Source organism: Phyllostomus hastatus, unplaced genomic scaffold, assembly GCF_019186645.2.
Source record: "Phyllostomus hastatus isolate PE091 unplaced genomic scaffold, TTU_PhHast_1.1 phas_scaffold_21, whole genome shotgun sequence".
Lineage (NCBI taxonomy): Eukaryota > Metazoa > Chordata > Mammalia > Chiroptera > Phyllostomidae > Phyllostomus > Phyllostomus hastatus.
In genome coordinates, this window is record NW_025334017.1 from 29,979,466 (window position 1) to 30,000,039 (window position 20,574).

Below are 20,574 nucleotides of genomic sequence, written 5' to 3' on the forward strand. Positions count from 1 at the left end.
TAAAAAATAATAATCTTTGTTATGGAACTCTATTGCACAGAAAGGTAGAGGAAATCTGTTTATAGTGTAAGGTCTATTATATGAAACAGTCTTAGTTAATTGGAACTCTCATTTATTTCCCTATCTTTCTTTTGAGATGGCCCTCAAACCCTGTTGAAAGTATATAAATGTATAGACATTTTTCTAAACAGCCTGTTATGTATGACACTGTAGAACATCAACCAAAATTTTCATAATGTAATTTTAATTTTTCTAATATGTTGCTTTGTAGTATGGGCACTTGATCACAAATTAAGAGAATATCTGTGACAATATTTCTAGCAAACTAGCAGAGAGTTTGCTCAAAGTCTTAAGTGTCCTAACAACTATGTGCTTTAACAATTAGGTCACAATTACTTATAACTAGCATATTCAATGTTAGTCTGTAAATGATTTTGTTAAAATAACTTTATAAGACCTTGAATAGTTTTTGCTTTTGAATTTCAAAGAACTTAAAGTTTTTGCTCTGTAAATATTTTCCACTGGTTAGTCTAACATTAACATATAATCTTGCCTGTCAGAATGAATTTTTTTTCCTTTTACTTCTCTCTTCTCATTTTCTTCCACAAGCAAATATAAAGAGAGAAGAAAAAATGGTAATTATGTTGAAAACTGTCTAATTTATATAAAAATATGTTTCAATTGAACCTTTGTTTGACCATCTTAATAGATCCAGTAAAGGTAATAACTTAAGCTGTCTGAACAACTCAACTCCATGTGGTATTTCCAGTTAATGAGTTCAGCGGAACTTGAGTAATGTCTTAAATAGTCTATCTTCATGATCAGTGATAACATCAAATTACATGTGAATTAACTTTATTGTATATTTTAACATACAATTCATCTTTAACTTTTGGCATTTTTAATTTAACCTCTTAATTCAGTTCCTATTAAATAATTAGTAATCACATTTTAGCTTTTCAAATGATTACATATTCATTTCCAAATTCATAAAGCAGAAACCTCATGGGTAGTGACTTTAAAAGGCAGTGGCAGAACTCGCTTGTGCAAAAGTCAGATATAGAACCAAAGACTGGAAAATTTAAAGTATTTACAAATAAAGTGTGGTTATGAAATGATTATAAATCAGCCCTGGCTGGTGTGGCTCAGTGGATTGAGTGCCAGCCTTCAAACCAAAGGATCACTTGTTTGATTCCCCATCAGGGCACATGCCTAGGTGTAGAGCCAAGTCCCCAGTAGGGAGCCTGTGAGAGGCAACCACACATTAATGTTTCTCTCCCTCTCTTCGTCCTTCCCTTCCCCTCTCTCTAAAAAAAAATAATAAATTAAAAATCTTTTTAAAAAAAGGATAAGTGACACCTTTGACAAAATTTTGAGGAAAAAACAGTAAACTTCAGCATAATAAACACTTTTATATTCTATAAAATACCATAGAATAACATACATTCATCCTTAGAGTGTCATTCCATTTTTATTATTGCAATACAAGCTGATATCTAACTCTTAAAACTTGAGATTAAATATCCTTCTAAATAGCTTTTGTGATAAATAACTTCTTTATAGTATCACTTCAACATAAGGTTGCCAGAAATGCTGTTGAGGATTTTAGCGTATTTTGCACCTTTATTACTGCCAGTAAACATATGGCAGACTGTTTAGATTCTGTCTGCATGTTAAACACACGCGCTTCTTACAGCTCTCTCAGGGCTCTTTAACACAAGCACAAGTTTCCAGGTGGACCTTTTCCTTAGAAATAATTTTTGCCATATTCTGTATGTTAACATGATATGTAATACATTACTGACAACACTACTTGCAATTTATATTTGCTACACTTGCTACTATGGACATATCATTCAAAGTTTGTTGGGTTTGTTCCCATGGCTAAGGCCTTTCATATAGACAATTTTGTTAAGAACCTTATTACTTGGTCACCATGAAAGCATTTACGAACATAAATTCCTTATTAACACCAAACACTAATACCAAAGCATGGAGAAATAATAAAGAGATATATGAGGAAAAGGATAATTAATACTACAAAGAGACCTTAAGCAAAATGGGATTAGTTGAATAAAAATAAAAAAACACACTATAACTATATGTATTTTGTGGCACCATAGTTTAAAAGCAAGTTCATAACTATATGGGATACCTTGGGTCTAATAATATATAAGTATCTGCTGTGTCACCTGTGAATTCCCTTTCAAAAGTGAAAGAGAATAAAAAGATTGTCTCAGATAAACAAAAATTGGAATACCTCACAAACAATGTTAAAAGAAGTATGTACCTATACTACCTGTGAAGAGATACTGTATTAATTATAAGTGGACTTACATTAATTGTAAATGCAAATGCTAAGGCAACCGCTTCACTACAAAAAGTGAAAAGAAAGTATAACGAATATAGTAAAAAAGGAGAGAATACTATTTATAAAAATGCTCAGTTAAAAACCACAAAAGGCAGAAATAGAGTCAAAGACAAATATACAAAAAAACAAGGGGAACATTAGAAAACAGTAATAAATATGATAAACATTAATACCACTACATCAAAAACAGTTTAAATGTCAATGTTATAAATACATTGATTAAAAGAGATTGCTAAATACAGCAAAAAACAATACCCAACCTTGTGCTGTCTACAGTGAAACCATTTTAATCCATAGATTAAAAGAAAAAAGGTGGAGAAAAGTATACCATGCTAGCACTTGTCAAAGAAAACAGGAGTAGCTATATTATTGTTACACGGAGCAGACCTCAAAGCAAGGAAAGGTACAGGAATAAAGAAAGGCATTACACATTGATAAAGGGTTGATTCTCCAAGAAGATGTAACTATCCTTAAAATATATGAGTTTAGTAAAAGAAAGTCAAGCCATATGAGGTAAACACGAATTACAAAAGGAAGGATTGATCCACTATCATAATTGGAAACTTAAATACCCCTCTATCAGAAATGGACAGATCCAGATGTAGACAAAAAAATCAGTAAGGGTTAGCTATCAATCAACTAAATATAATTGACATTTGCAGATAGCTTCACTCAACAACAGCGAAAACACATTCTTCTCAAGCTCATATGGAACACTCACCAAGACAGAGCACATTATGGTCCATAAAACACTCCTAAACATATTTTAAAAAACAGAAATCATACACTGACTGCTTTCTCACCACAATGAAATAGGATGTGAAGGAAAGGAAATCCTTTTGCTCTATTGGTGGGAATTCAGACTGGTGCAACCACTGTGGAAAGCAATATACATCAAAAAATTAAAAATGGATCTCTCTTTTGACCCACTTCTAGGAATATATCCAAAGAAACCCAAAATATTAATTTGAAAGAATATAAGCATCCCTATGTTTACAATCGATTGTTATTTACAATTGCCAAGATATGGAAGCAGCCCAAGTGTCCATCAGTAGATGAGCGGGGAAAACAACTATGGAACATTTATACAAGGCAATACTGCTTGGCTGTAAAAAAGAGGAAAAAAAATTACCATTTGCAACAGCATGGATATACCTGGAAGACATTAGGCAAAGTGAAATTACCCAGTCAGAGAAAGGGAAATACCAGATTTCACTGATCTATGGAATCTAATGAACAAACTGAACTATCAAGCACTATAGAGACAGACTCATAGGTAGCAGGATGAGAGCTAAGGGGGTGGGTGGAGTTAGGTTATTGAAGGACTGAGCAAAAAGGAAAAAGAACTCACGGACATAGACACTAGTGTGGTGGCTGTGGCGGGGAGATGTATAAGGAGACTAAATAGTAATGGAAAAATACAATAAAGATTAAGCTTTAAAACAGAGAATAAGCAAAACCAAAAGATGTTTCTTTGAAAACAGTAATACAATCAATAAGATTCTAAGCCAGGCTAATAGTAGTAGGTTAGTGGTTCTTTTTCTCTCAACATTAAATATTGTATTTCATTCGACTTCTTGCTTGCATGGTTTCTGAGGAGAAGTAGGATATGATACTCATTTTTGTTCTTGTATAGGTGAGCTATTCCTTCAGGGTTTTTTCTTTATCTTTGATTTCATGTATTTGGAAATAATATGTCTGTGTGTAGCCTTTTTGGCATTTTTCCTGCTTGATGTGACCTTAGTTTCCTGGGTCTGTGGTTTGAGGTTGACACTGATCTGGGGGAAATTATGTCTTTATCATTTCAAGGAAAATGTAAAATAAAAGGTAGCTCATTTCCGATTGGTTCCAAGTAAAGGAACACATTTGAAATACTTTAAGTCAGAAAATGATACTTCAAATGAGAAGTTTACCAACCTAAATATAAGAAAGTATTCTCATTTTCAAAAACATAGAAGTGAGGGGGAACATGGCCTCGAGTTCAGAATGCCATCTTTCAGTTTTCTTCTCTTGGGGTCTCCTGTCAAAATTCTACTCCACATACTTTCTCAGTAGTGCAAACAGTTGGGTTTCTGTGAGCATATGGTGAGAGATGGCATGTCATATTTATATGAGCATGGCTTAAAAATATTTCAGAAGAAACTAGAAACCGTTGCAATTTCAAACCCTCCGAGCATGAATCACTACCCTCATTCTGAGCAGGCATTTACTTCAGTTGTCATAAAGCCATGGCCAGAGATTTCGACCGGTCTAGTAGCACAAACATAGTGGTCTCCACCCAGCCCTGGAGAGGGTATTTTTCAGAGAGAAGTGATTATTTCATCCTTTATTATTTTATCTATCTTTGACTGTAGAATGTTTTCTTTAGTATATATCATATACACACAACCAGAAAACATTGCAAGTAGATGTAACAAATGTCACCATTATTTATGTATGATTTGTTTTCTCTTTCTGACTCCCACTTTCTTTTTATAATGAGTTGAAGATACTAAGTATTGAGAAAATGGATAATAAGGTTTAACTTTTTAAATGAGATATTTTGGTTGAATGTTGATTTTCCTTTCATTATGTCATCTGTATGATAACTGTGGCACTACTTCTAATGAGATGTGAGCCCAGAAGACTAAGGGGAGGCTGGAAGAAAATGGGGAAGAGAGTCCATAAAACCTTAGAAAAGCCCATTTGACACTGCCTGTTGAATGGGCTTAAACTCGAGTGACATGTATGTCTTAGGTTGGCCATTTTAATATTGTTTTCAGCACAAACAGTTTTGATTTAAAATGCTCATGCTCAAGGAATATCTATATTGTGTTATCTTTAAATTATCAGAAAGACAGGCGGCTAAGTAAGTAATTAGATATGGCCTGGGGATTTATTTATTTCTCGTACAGTTTCAATTGGAGCATAGCAAAACTTGCAGAGTTGAAGATAAAAAGGTAATACTCCATTTTTGGGTTTTCATTTTTCTCCCTTACATATACATTCTCATTATGCTGCTCTTTTCTCTTTTAATCCAAGTAAATGAGGGAAGTTGCCTAGCATGGTTAACAGTGCACAGGCACACAAAAATTAAAAAATGCAGTGTCGTAAACTTTACTTTACAACATAAGCATTTTAGCTACTTCTTAATGAGTTTCACATTAATGCAGTCAACTGCTGACAGTGAAAACCAGTCTGTTTGGAGCCAATATTGACACAGATTAGGAGATTAGAAGACAAATGGCCCCACATTATTCCTAGCTCAATTGTCTATATTTATAAATGAGCAAACACTTACCAATCTCTATATATATGCATACATATATACATACGTATATTTTTGTCTCTATTTTTGAGATGACAAATTATCTATTTCTTTCTATGCTGTATGGACAAATGACCCATTCATAATGTCATAGCTGAAGCAGAGTGCTATGGATCTGCGTCCCTTCTATCTTCTGTCTGTGGGACTATTTCTCCATTCACTAATGCGTTCATTGTGGAGGTCCAGTGTTTTACCCTAATAATCTATAGGTATGATATGCTCATTGTCTTTAAGTGAAATGGAGGCTCTACTGCTACATGACAGTAATATGGTCAAAATGGCAGAGAAATTAGAAGTATTTTGGGCCTTAGTTACTCCCTTCCTCTGGAAAATATGGCTGTTCAAGATATATATTGTCCATTAATTATGCATGATGCTTTTATGTGAACATTCTATATCCTAATTTCTTATTTTGATCTTTTAATCTCTCTAAAGATATAGGGCATTTTTCTCTTGCAGATCTCATATTTTTTTCTAAAACTCTTGTGATGGCAAGGCATTTACTTTCTCCTTTTGTTGTTTTCTATACTGCTATGTGACTTAATTCTATGCTATTCTACTCATATGTGGGGTATAAAAGCAATGAATGAAAAAATAAGAAAAGCAAACCAATAAAACCTCATAGATACAGACAATAGTATAATGGTTACCACAGGGAAGTGGAGTGGGGACTTAGTAAGGGATAAAGGGGGTCCAATTTATGGTGACAAAAGACTTGACTTTAGGTGGTGGCCCCACCATGCAACATACAGATGATGTATCATAGTATTGTACACTTGAAACCTATACAATCTAATTAACCAATATCACTCCAATAAAATTAATTAAAGAATGGAGCGCTAATCAAGTTTAGTATTTTTTCATTTAACACTATTTGAAACCTCACCTCCTACCTACACTCACACACATACCACACAAAGGGGCTAATCAATTATTTAAAAATGATTTAGCACTGAGAGACTATACATGAAAACATAAAGAAAAGCCTCAACATTAGTGAATTTTGTACTTCAGATTTCATACTTATATTTTTTCAATTTTTAAGTGTATTTTATTTATTATGCTGTTACAGTTGTCCCAATTGTTTTCTCCTCTTTATCCCCCTCCTCCCTGCAGTGTCCCCCACTCTCCAGCACCTCCCCCTGACTTTAGTTCATGCCCATGGGTTGTACATATAAGCTATTTGGCTTCTCCATTTCCATACTATTTTTAACCTCTTCCTATTTTGTGGCTACCTATTATACTTTTTATTCCCTGTCCCCTTTCCTCCCATTCTCCTCTTACTCCTCCCCACTGATAATTTAATCAAAGAAATAGATATACACTTAGTCCTTATGACATGCCCAAAAGTGGACAAATAATTTCATTCTGTCCACTATAATTTTGCATCCTGAATACAATGCTGGATGCTTTTGTAAAAACAATTTTCAGTGTTTTGTGGAAAAGAATAGAGTTTCATGGTCTTACATTAAACAAGATGTATCACTAGGCAGCTTCTCTGGGAAATATGCTCTTTTACAAAGTTTTCTGTTTCAGAAATAACATCCATGAGAAAGTTAAAGAACAATACCAGGCAGAGGAATAGTTAAAACTGCATACCATTGCAACAAAGACCTCCATCAATCCTACTCGAGCTGAGATGATCCTTAAGCTTTGTCATGAATGGGGGAAAAGGTACTGAACCTTATAATAGTTTCTCACCCCAAACTTACCTGACCACCCCAGTGTTGGTCAGTCTTTGAACCTGGGCTGCACTTCCAAGATACATGATCTTGGAAAGGTGACTCTAAAATCTAGAGTAGCTTCTTCAGAGAGAGACTCAGCTGAGAAATACCCTCCCAGCAGCTGGAGGAATGAGTGCTTCAGTCCTGATGGTGGCTGAGGATTTTTAAACCACCTAAGCTTTTTGTGATACTTTAAGTTTGGTAAGTTGGAGTTAGAGATATTTGGACCCATTTCAAGTTCAGTGTAAAAGCACTCAAAGTTTTATCAAGCTTTTAAGGCTCCCTAGAACTCAGCTCATCTTTAATGGGGGAGAGCAGAGGTGTGTCTCCTTGCCAGATGTGTCTGGTATGGCTTAGGCAGTTCCCCTCTTGAACCAAAGTGCCTGGCAGCCATATTGCTTGGCATGAGTGAGTCCATTTTGTTTTATACACTTCATGCTATATTGACCAGACCAATGTCATGGCATTGGTCCTGCTATCCACAGCAGTTGATAGTCATGTATGAAATGTTCATTTTATTTATTAACTGATTAAAAATGCTTCACTAAAATTATTGAGTATCTTTGGTGCTAGATTCTGTGCTGTTGAGGGTTAGAACTTGTCATTCTGTTTAGAATGTGAGAATCTCTTAAAGAATAAAGTCAACAAACAGACAAACAGATCTACAAACAAGTTAAAGTCCTGATAGCTTCATTTGAACTACTGGTCCTAAGCATGAAGCTAGTTATGTTTTATGCTAAAAAATAATTTCCTTATTATTTCCTGATGAAGTATACACAAGTCATTTTAAATCAATTGACTTTTATTCCATGAATTTAAAAGGACTTAAAATATTTAAGGGGACCTATGATTATTTGTCAAATTAATGTAATTGTGTTCATACAAACTTAGAGGATAAATTAAATAAGAATTAAGATATGTGGGAAAGTTAATGAAGTTAATGAAAGTATTATTTCTGAAACCACTAGGTAAAAATAAAAATATAGGGTAATTGTGAGTCATAGAAGTAAATACTTAAGACATTCATTAAAATTAAAGAGCTGTTATTATCACTGTCATCCTAATAATAATAATGATTTTGACAATAATAGAAATGAATGTAAATCCTTATAAAATAAATACTGTTTAAATGTGAAAACAACATTAAGAGCACTGTTGTGTTGTATGCCTCTTGTTTTATTTGCATTTGCTTTACTTTTTAATTTTTCCCTTTATTTTATTTTTATTTTCCACATTTTTTATTGTTGTTCAAGTACAGTTGTCTCCATTTTCTCCCCCACCCCAGCCATCCCCACTAATTTTATACATTTTAAAAATTATTGCATTTGCTTTAATATCTTCTTAATGTATGCATATATGTATGTATGTATATATACCACACAAACATATATAACTTTATGTCAGATTTTTAGTGGCAATATAAGTCTTCAAAAGTAATGTTAGGTTTATGTCTTCCATAACAGCTATGATTTTTCCACTTAATTCATAATCAGCTTTGCCTTCTCTTCATTATTCTGTGCCCCAAGAAGTTGATATTTACAGACTGTATCCCTGGGAGCCAATACCCTTAGCTTCTGGTTGAATTAGCAAGGGATGCAGCATCAGAAGACTGGAGGCTGGGAGGACAAAGATATTGAGGTATTTCTTCACTTTGGGCCTTGGTAAAGGGCTTGCAGTGTCCCCTTTCCATGGTTCCAGCCAGTCTTATAACCATTTTCTGATTATCCCTAGTTTTTGTGCTAGGGAAGAACATAGCTTCTGGCTATAGCTAGTCCTTGGTTTATTTAATATATTTTGTTTGTTCTCTTAATCCTTTCCACAATTCTATATAAACTATAGTCATTAAATTATCTTTAGAATTCCATATGAATGTGTCTATAAGAATTTGTTCAGACACTGACTAATACAACACATTTGGAAGAAAATTTGACAGCATTACACATAATGAAACTGACACTACTAAATTTAAATGAACTGCTTAGATTTCCATAATATGTTAGATGTGATTCATTCATTCTGTAAATATAAAGTGCATGCATATAATGTTCCAGTCTCGGATGGTATCTAGTCAGAAGAAAACAGAGTATTGATAAAATAGTTTCTCTGCATATTGTTACATACTTGAGATAAGCAATTTCAGTAATGAAAAAAATTTTATATCATCACTGTCACATGGGCAAGGGAACCTATCCAATTGTGAGAGTAACTCACCGTACATTTTTTGGAAGAGCTGAAATAATTCAAGTACAATATTCTGAGTACATATCTGAATTTGACTCATGCATCTGCACTCTTACAGTAAACTAGGCTTCTAATTTGGGTTTTTTCTAAGGAAGATGCCTCAGTGGAAAATGGCATGTAGATTCAAATAGAGTGAGACTCAGAAGTGTTTTACAAAGCTGTTTCCTCCATTGTTATTTACATGAGAAATCAAAAAAATTACCAAAGCCAAGTAACAGAAGAATAGATGAAATATTTAACAATAAAATGATTATCAAAGAATTTTAGTGATATGGAAAAATAATCATGATATACAATTATTTTTTTAAATGTCCAAAGCAGCATATATATGGTTGGCCAAAAAGTTCATGAAATTTTTTTCTGAAAAATAAAATATATATTTTTCGTTTTTACCAATAACTTTATTGATTTGGATATTTTAAGTGGGCCAGCTATCTCCCACATAGTATAACTTTGGCTGTTCTCAATTAGCATCTCAATTTGATTTGCTATCAATTTCAACTGGTCTTCTTGACCATGGAGCATCATCCAGCAAGAAATCTCCAGCATGAAACTTTGCGAACCACTTTTGACACATTCCATCAGTCACAGCACCTTCTCCATACACTGCACAACTCTTTTATGTGTGTTTCAGTCGCATTAGTACCTTTCTTGGAATAATAAAGCATAATATGTCAAAAATGTTGTGTACTTTCTTCCATCATCAATATTAAAGTGGATTAAAAAATTCACCAATTTTGATGTTTTTTTAAATGTATGCTGATATGACAGCTGTTACAATACAATCTAACAAAATTGTTTTGAATGAAGTTAAAGACAACTAAGTCCTACTAAAGCCATCTTATGGAAAAAAGCGAGCTTTTTGGTCAGCCCAATATATGAATATATTTTATATATATAAAGGATGCATAAATAAGATAAACATATATCAAGGGATATTTTGTTTTTTTCCCTTCCTCATATCAACCCAATTAAGAGTTATCATACAAAAGAAAAGAAGTGGAACTTCAAAGCAAATAAAAAATGTAAGTCAACCACAGAAAATAAAACAATGGATGTTAAATGAGAAAAAAAATCCAATCTAGAGTAAAGAAGAGTTGGATACCAGTCCGGGCATAAAATATAGGATAGTTTTTGCCTCCCTACTATCACATTTAAAAAGGAAAAACAGCAGCACTGATCCAGGAACAAACAATTTGCCAGGGATTGAACACAGCAAGGCCAGGATGGGATAAGAAGCAGATGAGACTAGCGCAGGCAGATCACCCACCGGTGGCTGACTGTTCCTTGTTAGAACCTCTGATTCTGTAGACACACTCTGAGAGCTAGAAAATTACAGTTTTAGGAGAACGCTAGTGTCCATAGCAGAAATACACACAAGTCAAGCAAATCTGGTAAGAAAGTGTCAAATGAAGATAAGGGAAAAGGGAGGCGATGCTTTTCCCCCTAACTGACATGTCTTTTCTACTGAATTATTTTCTACCCTTGGGCTTTCTTTCTCCTCTTGCTTTAATCAACAGCAACACTGCCACAAAGAGCCAAAGGGATGGCAAAATTCAATTCTGATTTTTGGGTTTGTTTTCCTATCTTCCCAGTTGATAACTAAAGCTATCAGGAAAAATGAGTCCATGGACGAATATAAGCATAGATTGTTCAGCATCAGAAACTCCATGTGTGGGAGACATCAGAATCCTTAGTGATAACTTCTACTTTTGTCCTGCTATTAAAAATGAGTGAGATGATCTATCTGAGAAGATAAATGTTAGCTGAATCTACAGTGATAATCATTTCACAGTATATGTAAATCAAACCATCATGCACAATTTAAACTCATGCAGTGATGTATGCCAATTATTCCTCAATGAAACTGGAAAAAAATGGGTGAGAGGAAAGCTTCAAAAATTAAATAATGTTAGTTTTTTTTGATTTCTAAAGTTATTTTTTAGAATAACCTTTATCATCTTCATATTTGTTTTCTCTCTAAGTAAATTAAGCTCCAGCTTAGCATTTTAAAATATTTATCACAATGCCTTTGGATGCAAAAATACTTAAAAATGCTAAATATATGTACATTCTATTTGTTTATGTAATTTTAATATGATTAAGTAAGATAAACAAAGTGAGACTATTTATCAGTTGAATGAAAACAAAACACTCCTCCATAATTTCTCAGACTATACCAACATGATTACTTTTAATCCTGCATTTTTGAGTGGTAAATAAACTTTATGGACTCAGAGCATTATTCGCATACACTTAATCCTTCATTAATAAGTTTTCTAGCAGTACCTGCCCCTCTGCCCTGTGAAGTGCTTGTTTTGCATTTCCTTTTGCCTGAGAGTCTCCTTCTCAGCAGTGTTTCAGAACTGACAGCTTCACGTCTGGTGATAAGAGCCCCAGGCCTCAGGCAGCACGCTGAGTGCTCTGGAGTTTCCACAAAACACACCAAGGCCCCACTCCTCTACAATCAGGAGAACAGCAAGACTCTCACAAATGGTAAGAATTAGAGTGAGGTAAAAAGAAATAAAGCAGGTAAAATTATCATAATCTAGCCTTACCTTTGCAAAAGACTCAGGCTCGACTATTTTGTATTACAGTTGGCCCTTCCATTAATTTCTCATTTTGCTTAAATTCTAAGTGTCAACCTGGAAGGGGAAATGTTGTTTATTAATGATGCCTAAATATGTGTAAAATTTTTCTAGAACTGTTTCTAATGGCTTGCAACACGCCCAGACAATATGTTTAGGGAGTGTTATATTGGGGTGGTGAAAACTAATGAAGGATTAAATGGGCCAGCTATTATCTGTCCCAGCAGCTTGTAGATATAAGTAATCAGGAAGCATTTTTTTTAAAGAATCAGGGCATTTTTCAATATATTTTCTGTAGAGCCAAGAGAACATTTGTTTTCCCCTGCAGTGATTAAGTACAACCTACAATAGGTTTCTCAAGCCACCCCACCTGTGTTTACAGATAGGATTTCATAATAGGACTAACCAGGATATTGCAACCTCTTTCCTATAACTTCAGTTATAAGAAATTCAGTCTCTTAAAATAATCTTTCTAAATTTTTCTGGGTCATCTTACATGCTCTCATGAGCATGGCTTCTCCTGTCAGTGAATGATGCTGTAAAAGTGTGAGTGAAGGGCAAACTTACCCAAGAGTATCTCAACGGCTGAACCACTACCTTCTGAGTCGGCAAGATGACAAAGCTATTGTTTCCTTCTTTTCCTCCCTCCCTCCCTCCCTCCCTCCCTTCCTTCCTTCCTTCCTTCCTTCCTTCCTTCCTTCCTTCCTCTCTTTCTTAAAATTACATCTTTCTTTCCCTTGGGTTATTAAGGGTAATATGTGCCTCACTACACATTATTTGTGAAATGTCACTTTCTGTTCTTTTTCCTTCCATGACCCCAGTGTGCAAAACTTCAAGAATTTCTAAACCAAAAATATATAAATAGGAATATTTATTTAAATTTTCCTATTTTTAAATAAAATTAAAATTTCCTATTTTTAAATAAATAGGAATATTTATTTAAAATTTAAGAAACATTAGCAGCAAATGTTAACCTATAACTAAGAATACTCAAAAATTAAAATGGTTCTAAAGATTTTAAAAACTGTTGTATGAATACACTCTGATTGAAAATATATGATTGATTATTGATTTCACAGTTGATATCTGTTGAGTCATAGATCAAAATCAGGGTCATGCTTTAAATCTGTGTCTCTTTATTATTGGTCTATTTACAAGTATTTACACTTCTTCTATAAACATGTTTCATGAGGGTCTCATATCAAGCATGAGTCCAGTGCATTGGAACAAGTTACAGTCTAGATTAAAAACACTGTAATGAACTCAGCATCTTCTCTCTCCTCTGTCAATCAAAGTTTTTTCACTGGCTCGTAAATAGTGTACCTCTCAGTAAAATTCTGAGTCCTACTATAAATCACATTTGGTGACCTGCCTCTGCAGGTTGCCAGGCATATCCAAACCTGACTGATTGCTTACACTTTATCTATAAATCTGCTATACCAACCAACTTTACCTTTAATTTAAAAGACCAGTCAGATTTGTGTATCCCTCTAAAAAATGGGGACTAAAAATTTAATGTGAAATTGGCAGCTTTACACTGATTATGTAATTTTCCATTCCAACTCAATGTTATTTAATATGCGAGCTTAAAGAGAAGAAATCATGAATTTATTGGCTGACTCACATATTTATTGTATTTTTGAGATTCTAGGGAAATATGTATATCTTAATCAATAACTAGAGCCATCAGCTTTCACTGGATGTGGTTTTCAGACCTGGAATCAGTATGATTGGGTATCATTCAATCACATTCCTCTGCTTCCATTAGGAACATTTTATATGTTGATTGATATTATTGAATCAATCTAAAATCAAAAAAGCAGGATCATATTTAAAGAGGAAAATAGTCACAAAATGGGAATGTAAGAGGTTTGGTGCAGGTGGGGAGTTTCTTGTTTTAGCATATATCCATCTGTGCAAACGTTGCTTTGGTGAAGTTTTTTTTAGGGAGTGATATCACATTACATTTATTAGGCCTGAACCCTTAGGTTTTTGCAGACCATAATAGTTTCTTTGACATTCCTTGTTTTTGATGACCTGTACAGTGTTGAGAAGTATTTGTCAGGCACTTTATATAATCTCCTTTTATTGGAGGCTGTCTGGGTGTATTTGCTCTAGGTCTGTTCTGGTGACAGAGCAAGCACCATCCACTGGAGCCATGCTTCTGTGGTGGGCTGTCTCTCTTATGTCATCATTTTCCTGTAGCACATCAGCTGAAGAGGTACATGAAGGATCACAATCTCAAGTCTTCTATATAAAGCATAGAGGAGGAATTCCATTTCACAGCCAGTGGGAACAGTGCAAGTTTCCTTTCCTCACATAGACTCATCTCCTTCCAAACTCCACCACTCACAACAACAGCAGCAACGACAACATAGTGACTAATTAACCTACATATTGCTAAACACCAAACACTACAGAACATTACTGGCCAATATTCATACCAAACATTTCTTTTCATTCTTCAGCATCCAGACATAAATTAATAGCTCAAGTCAGTTGACCAGAGAGTACAGGCAAGGAAGAATTGCCTAGGCATCTTTGGTATTTCTCAGCAAAATAAGCTCTTTTATACCATAGCCCCTGCTTTCCAGATTTATCTTCCCATAACACATGAATGATTTATTTAAGGACCAGCAATCAACAGGGATGACATCAAGATGAACAACAGTGTCCTCCACAGGCTACACAGTGGTTTTTGGTTTAAAATTTAGATCTGTTTTCATCTCAAGTACCAGAAAAGAACTGATTGTTTAATTGCTCTGAATTATTACCTTCTTCTTCAAGAGTATGCAGTTTCACAAAGTTTCAAAAAGTAATCAAAGAGTTTTACTGGCTGATTGCCTCCTCATTTTGCTTTTTCTTGACCTTGAATTTCACCAGTTCCTTAGTAGAGAAATCTGTCACCTGTATTCCATTGGAAAAATATATCATTGATCATTTGTTACAGAGATTTTAGTAAGTGAAACCAGGAGTAGGAAGGCAGCCACTGAGCTATCGCATTCTCATCAGAACTCTCCGGCCTTCAGCCATACCTATATTATTCAACATCTAAGGTCTCTATGAGGCAACACTTATGGGAGCAGTCTGAGTTTGTCACCAGTTGATAGCAATACAATATAATGTCACATCTACTTAGTTTTATTGGAAGACATATGGCATAAGATACAGCAAGTATGACGTCATTGACTTATTGTATTGGGGGCCCAGATGGCATCTCTTTTTTAAAATTCCCTTATCTATATGGGCATTAGGAATGCCACAAATGTGTATCAGTGACCCCAGCCTCAATGTCCTGACAATATTTTATACCATGTGATTATGTAACACAAATGCCTGCAATCCAACTGTTAGCTTCCCCTGCAGTGGAACAGCTCCATTCCCATCCCTTAAAACCTACAGCAGAGGATGTTAACTCTAAATTGATATATCTGTCACACATTGTTGCTTGTCTCCATCTCTTTCCTCTCCTTTCCCTGTTCTCTAAAAATAAATGGGTAAAGTCTTTTAAAAAATCATATGATAATAATTTAGCTTGTGATACCTTTATTTGGTACCCCTATTACTATGGTCTGAATGTCACCCCACCCCAGGAGAAAAGTCATATATTGAATCCTAAATTCCAAAGGTGATAGCAAGGTGGTGAATGAGGCCTTTGGGAGGTGATTAGGTCACGAGGGCAGGGCCCTCATGAATGAGATTAGTGTCTTATAAAAGAAGCTCCACAAAGACCCCTAGTACACATGAGGGAATAACAAGTCTGCAAGGCAGGAAAAGTTTCTCCCCCAATCACTCCAGTGCCATAATAAAGACTTCCAGCCTGCAGATTTGTGAGAAATAAAGTTCTGTTGTTCACAAACTTCCTAATCAGTGATGCTTGTTATAGCTGCTGGAATGAACTAAGAAAATTGTTACCCAGAGCGAAATGCTATTTTAACAAATACCTAAAAATGTGCAAGCAGCTTTAAAATTGGTAATAATCAGGGTGTGGACAAGTTTCATGGTGTATTGCTGGGAAATGCCTACATCACTGTGAATAGGTTGTCAAAGACAATTTCCATGGTAGCTCAGAAGAAGAAGATGTAAAGAAGCTTCAGTCTTCTTCGAGAATACCTAAGTGGTCATGAACAGAATGTTGGTAGAAGTATGCATAGTGAAAGTCATTCTGATGATGTCTCAGATGGAAATGAGGAACATGTTATTGGAACTGAAGGAAAGGCTATCCTTGTTTTAAAATGGCTGGGATGGTGGGGAGTGGTGGGAGGAAGTGGAGACTACTGTACTTGAACAACAATAAAAAATAAATAAATTAATTAAAAAATAGAATAGAATAGAATAGAATAGAATAGAATAAAATAAGATAAAATAAAATAGCAAAGAGCTTGGCTGAATTGTGTTGTGTCCTACTGTTTTCTGGAAAGTAGAACTTATGAGCAGTGAAGCTGGATATTCAGCTGGAGATATTTCTAAACAAAGAGTTAAGGAGACAGCTTGTCTTTTTTTGAATGCTCACAGTAAAATGACAGAGGAGAGAAATGAATTAAAATAAAATGGATAATCAGAAGTTTAATATTTGGAAAATTCTCAACTTATCCGTGTTGAAAGAAATAATGAAGTGGACTAAGAAACAGATACACACCTCCTCCCTGCGGACACATGCGTTCGCGTTTGCATTGTTCCTACTCATGCAGATGCCTTCACTTCTCCGAAGACTTTTCTGATGTTTCATCACAAAGGGTTTTTTCTCTTTGCTGCATTCTATAGTATTCTGCTATTTTATTGCCACACTCTTTTTATCATAGTCTAATTTTAAGTAAATTAAATGTCTCTTTCTACCATTATTTTTTTAATAAGTTTTATTCCTATTTGTAAAATCAATACCTAGCTCCTCTATTTTCAAAAAATATAATGAAATTTAAGTGTGTTTACACATGTACATATACACACAAATACATATATATGTATATTTTAATTATATTATTAAATAAATTAAAGTTGTAACTAATGTTATTTTATTACAGTAATAAAATCCAAAATGTACTTATATTGTATGCTCAATTATTTCAATGAATTTCTCATGGAGCTGTCTATATTAATAAAAACACTGAATATTTTATGCAATTAGAATATCCTTTTACAAAGAAAACAATGTAGGTATAAGAAAATGGTTATACCAGAAAATAACATGTTAGTAGATATAAAACTGTTCTACCTTGAAGTGTTTGGAAAAGCAGGAAAGTATGTTAATACTTAACATACATTTCCGGTTAATACATAATTAACTGGAAAAAGTTAATTATGATGTAATCAAGTACTTGATAAATGTTTGGATTATAAAATATAAATGATCCCTCTACCTTATTATATATGAAGCTGTCCTTAGATTTATGAGTCAGTGAATATTGTTCTATAAATTTCAGTATGCCCTTGATAAGTGCTTATTTTTTAAAAGCTGTGTTTGCTGTTTAAGAAAAAGAGAGTAACATTAATTAAACCCCTAAAAACTCAATGTAGCAATATTTCCTTTTTTATATAACATGTATCCACACAGTTCTGCAAAATTTCTGATCAAAAAGGGTAAGCCATATTTTTAAAATTACTAAATAACAGGGTTTTTAGGTCATGAATCAGGGACAAAAACTATGAAGAAAAGCGTACATGCACACTTTTGTCAGCAAATGCTAGTTGTTAGGAATAAGCAATTATTGTAGGACATTGTTACTAGAGTCTGGCCTTACTAGCGAAATATCTGACCTCATTTTCAGACTTATATCTGTTTTCTGTTTTTCTATTGCCAGGAACATGTTTTCTTCAAAGTTGTGTATACCATACCCTATCACTCCTTTTTTAGAATCAGCTTCATCATTCTTTTTCCTTAGCTTTTTTTTTTTTTGGTATTACATCTTAGAACTTTGTATCACAAAATAAACTTTTGTTTGGGGTATGAAAATTCTTTATCTGACCTAAAAAGAGCATGAAAATAAAAACAAAAATCCAGAAACACCATTACTGTCTGTTTTAAATACTTGTATGTGTTGTAGTTATATCACTAGCTTCATATTATAATTATGCAGTTAGTTACATCTAAAACATTCCCTTTAATTTTTAGAGTAAACACAGAAAATGGGCAAAATGTATTGACATCCTTTTTAGTTTCACTTTCTGAAAGTAACTATTTCACTGCTATGTGCTTTATATAATTAGAAAGGTAGAAAGACTTATGAAAGGAAAGAGGCATCGAGAATTTCGGAGATAGAAGATGCTGTTACACATGGGAGAAATTCGTTTTACTTCTGAAGAACAGTGAGAAGTGAGAAAGAAAGGAAACTGTTGGCTTTGCTTCATGTAAGAGTTTCCTCGCTTTCTTCACAGTCTATCAAATTTTACCTCACATAGTGACTTTTTTGTTTGTATATCTAGGTTTCAAGTACAACCTGAATACTATTTACATTGAATCAGTAGAATGTGACTTCCCAACTTGAAGATAAGGAAAGAGGAAGACAAGTGAAACTGGTCTAAAGCATCCAAACTAACAAATAAAAAATCAGAATACTCCTTTGTCCTTAAAATAGGGAAAAAACTCAACATGGCACAACATTTTGCATTAGGAAAGAGACTTTATTGAGGGATATGTTATGACTTGGTCTTCAAAAATAAGACTTTGGTCTTCTGACATATTTCAGTTAAAGTCTAAAGTTCTTAAAGTTCTAACCTAGTAGATGCTCTAATTCATTTAAAAACCTTTTATCCTAGATTTTAAGTAGGACAGATAATTTTGGTGATATTAAGAGTCTCAAATTATATATATTTACATATAATATCTGTGATATGTACAAACATATATACACAGACTGTATACAGGGTGGGCCAAAGCAGGTTTATAGTTGTTCAGGTGGAAAATAATATAATAATTAATAAATAAGAATACATGAATAAACTGTTTCATGTACTCATAACTGTAAACTTACCTTTGCCCCACTCTGTACATACACTGGGTATATGTGTACACACACACACGTATATTCTGTGTATATACTTACAAACATTTTCTTGCAAGTTATTGGAGAATTACTCACTTTTCATAGCATGTACTTCTTTTGTCCTGAGGGACCCAGTGTTTTTAGTGCCTGTAAGATTTCTCTTTTTCTCTCCAGCATTATGTGCTTTTAGAAACTTTTTATTTGCCACATAGTACTATGGTTTGCTAGATGCACCTCTTATTTGATCTTCCTCTATTGTCTTATAACTCCTTCTGAGTAGATTATAAACAATTTTACTGTGCTTTAAATATTGAATTCTTTGTTTGTGTCAAGCACTGCTCACTAAGGTTTTAAAAGGAGGCTTTACACTTTTGGTCTTCTCTAGTTCAGAGCCAAGTGCCACAAACATGGCTGGCACTTGATATTGCTTGCTAAGTTGATACATAAATGAAATGTAGGTGTCTTAGGTGACCTTTTTTTGTGATTTCTCTCTTTTACAGTTTCTGTGGCAGCATTAGTTTTTAAAGATTTTCCCCTGATCCTAAATAATACAAGTCCAATAGCAAATTATCAATTCACTTCTTTTTCTGAAAAATTTCTTTTGTTAATTTCTTCTAATTAAGCACACTTGAAATGTTAAAGCTGTATTTGGCTCTTCCCAAGCATTGTAATTTTTAAGTATAACTATCTTTTAAAATGGGAGTAAAAGGCAGAAAACTGTACTTGAACAATTAAAATTAAAAATTAAAAAAATAAAATAAAATTTACAGTAATTGCATGTTTCTGATGTTCAGGAATAGATCTATGATATTCTGAATTTGTGAACTTGTTATCCTAAAAGCCTTTTACCTATTCTCCTTAAGCATTAGTTTTTCTTTTTATTTAATATATCATTTATAATTATTATATCATTTTTCTTTGTATAGTTCATATGAAATACCCTTAGTTTAGGATGGCAAACTAAAGTATAACATCCCACACTCTAATCCCATTCACAGTAAATGGATAAAAACATATTTTAAGAATAAATAAATTCTGAAATTCAATAAATTATGTTAGTGATTGACAGTAATTTTGAGTATTCCCTGAAAGATAGAAATTATAGAATATTGGGAGAAAATAAGTCCCCAAATCCAAAGAGTATTTTGGAAAACATGATAGGGCAAGCAATAAGCTCAGAATTAACTGGTATAGAATCTATTGGCATCATTCATACGGGGTGATGTGGTGAATTTGCAAAGAATACCCTAGTGGAGCTAAACTCTGTTTGTATATAAAACATAATAATCACACAGATTGTGCAGCTCTTACTATAACTTGTACCAGTAGTCACTTCGCATACAGCTTATGTCAGTCAGAGGCA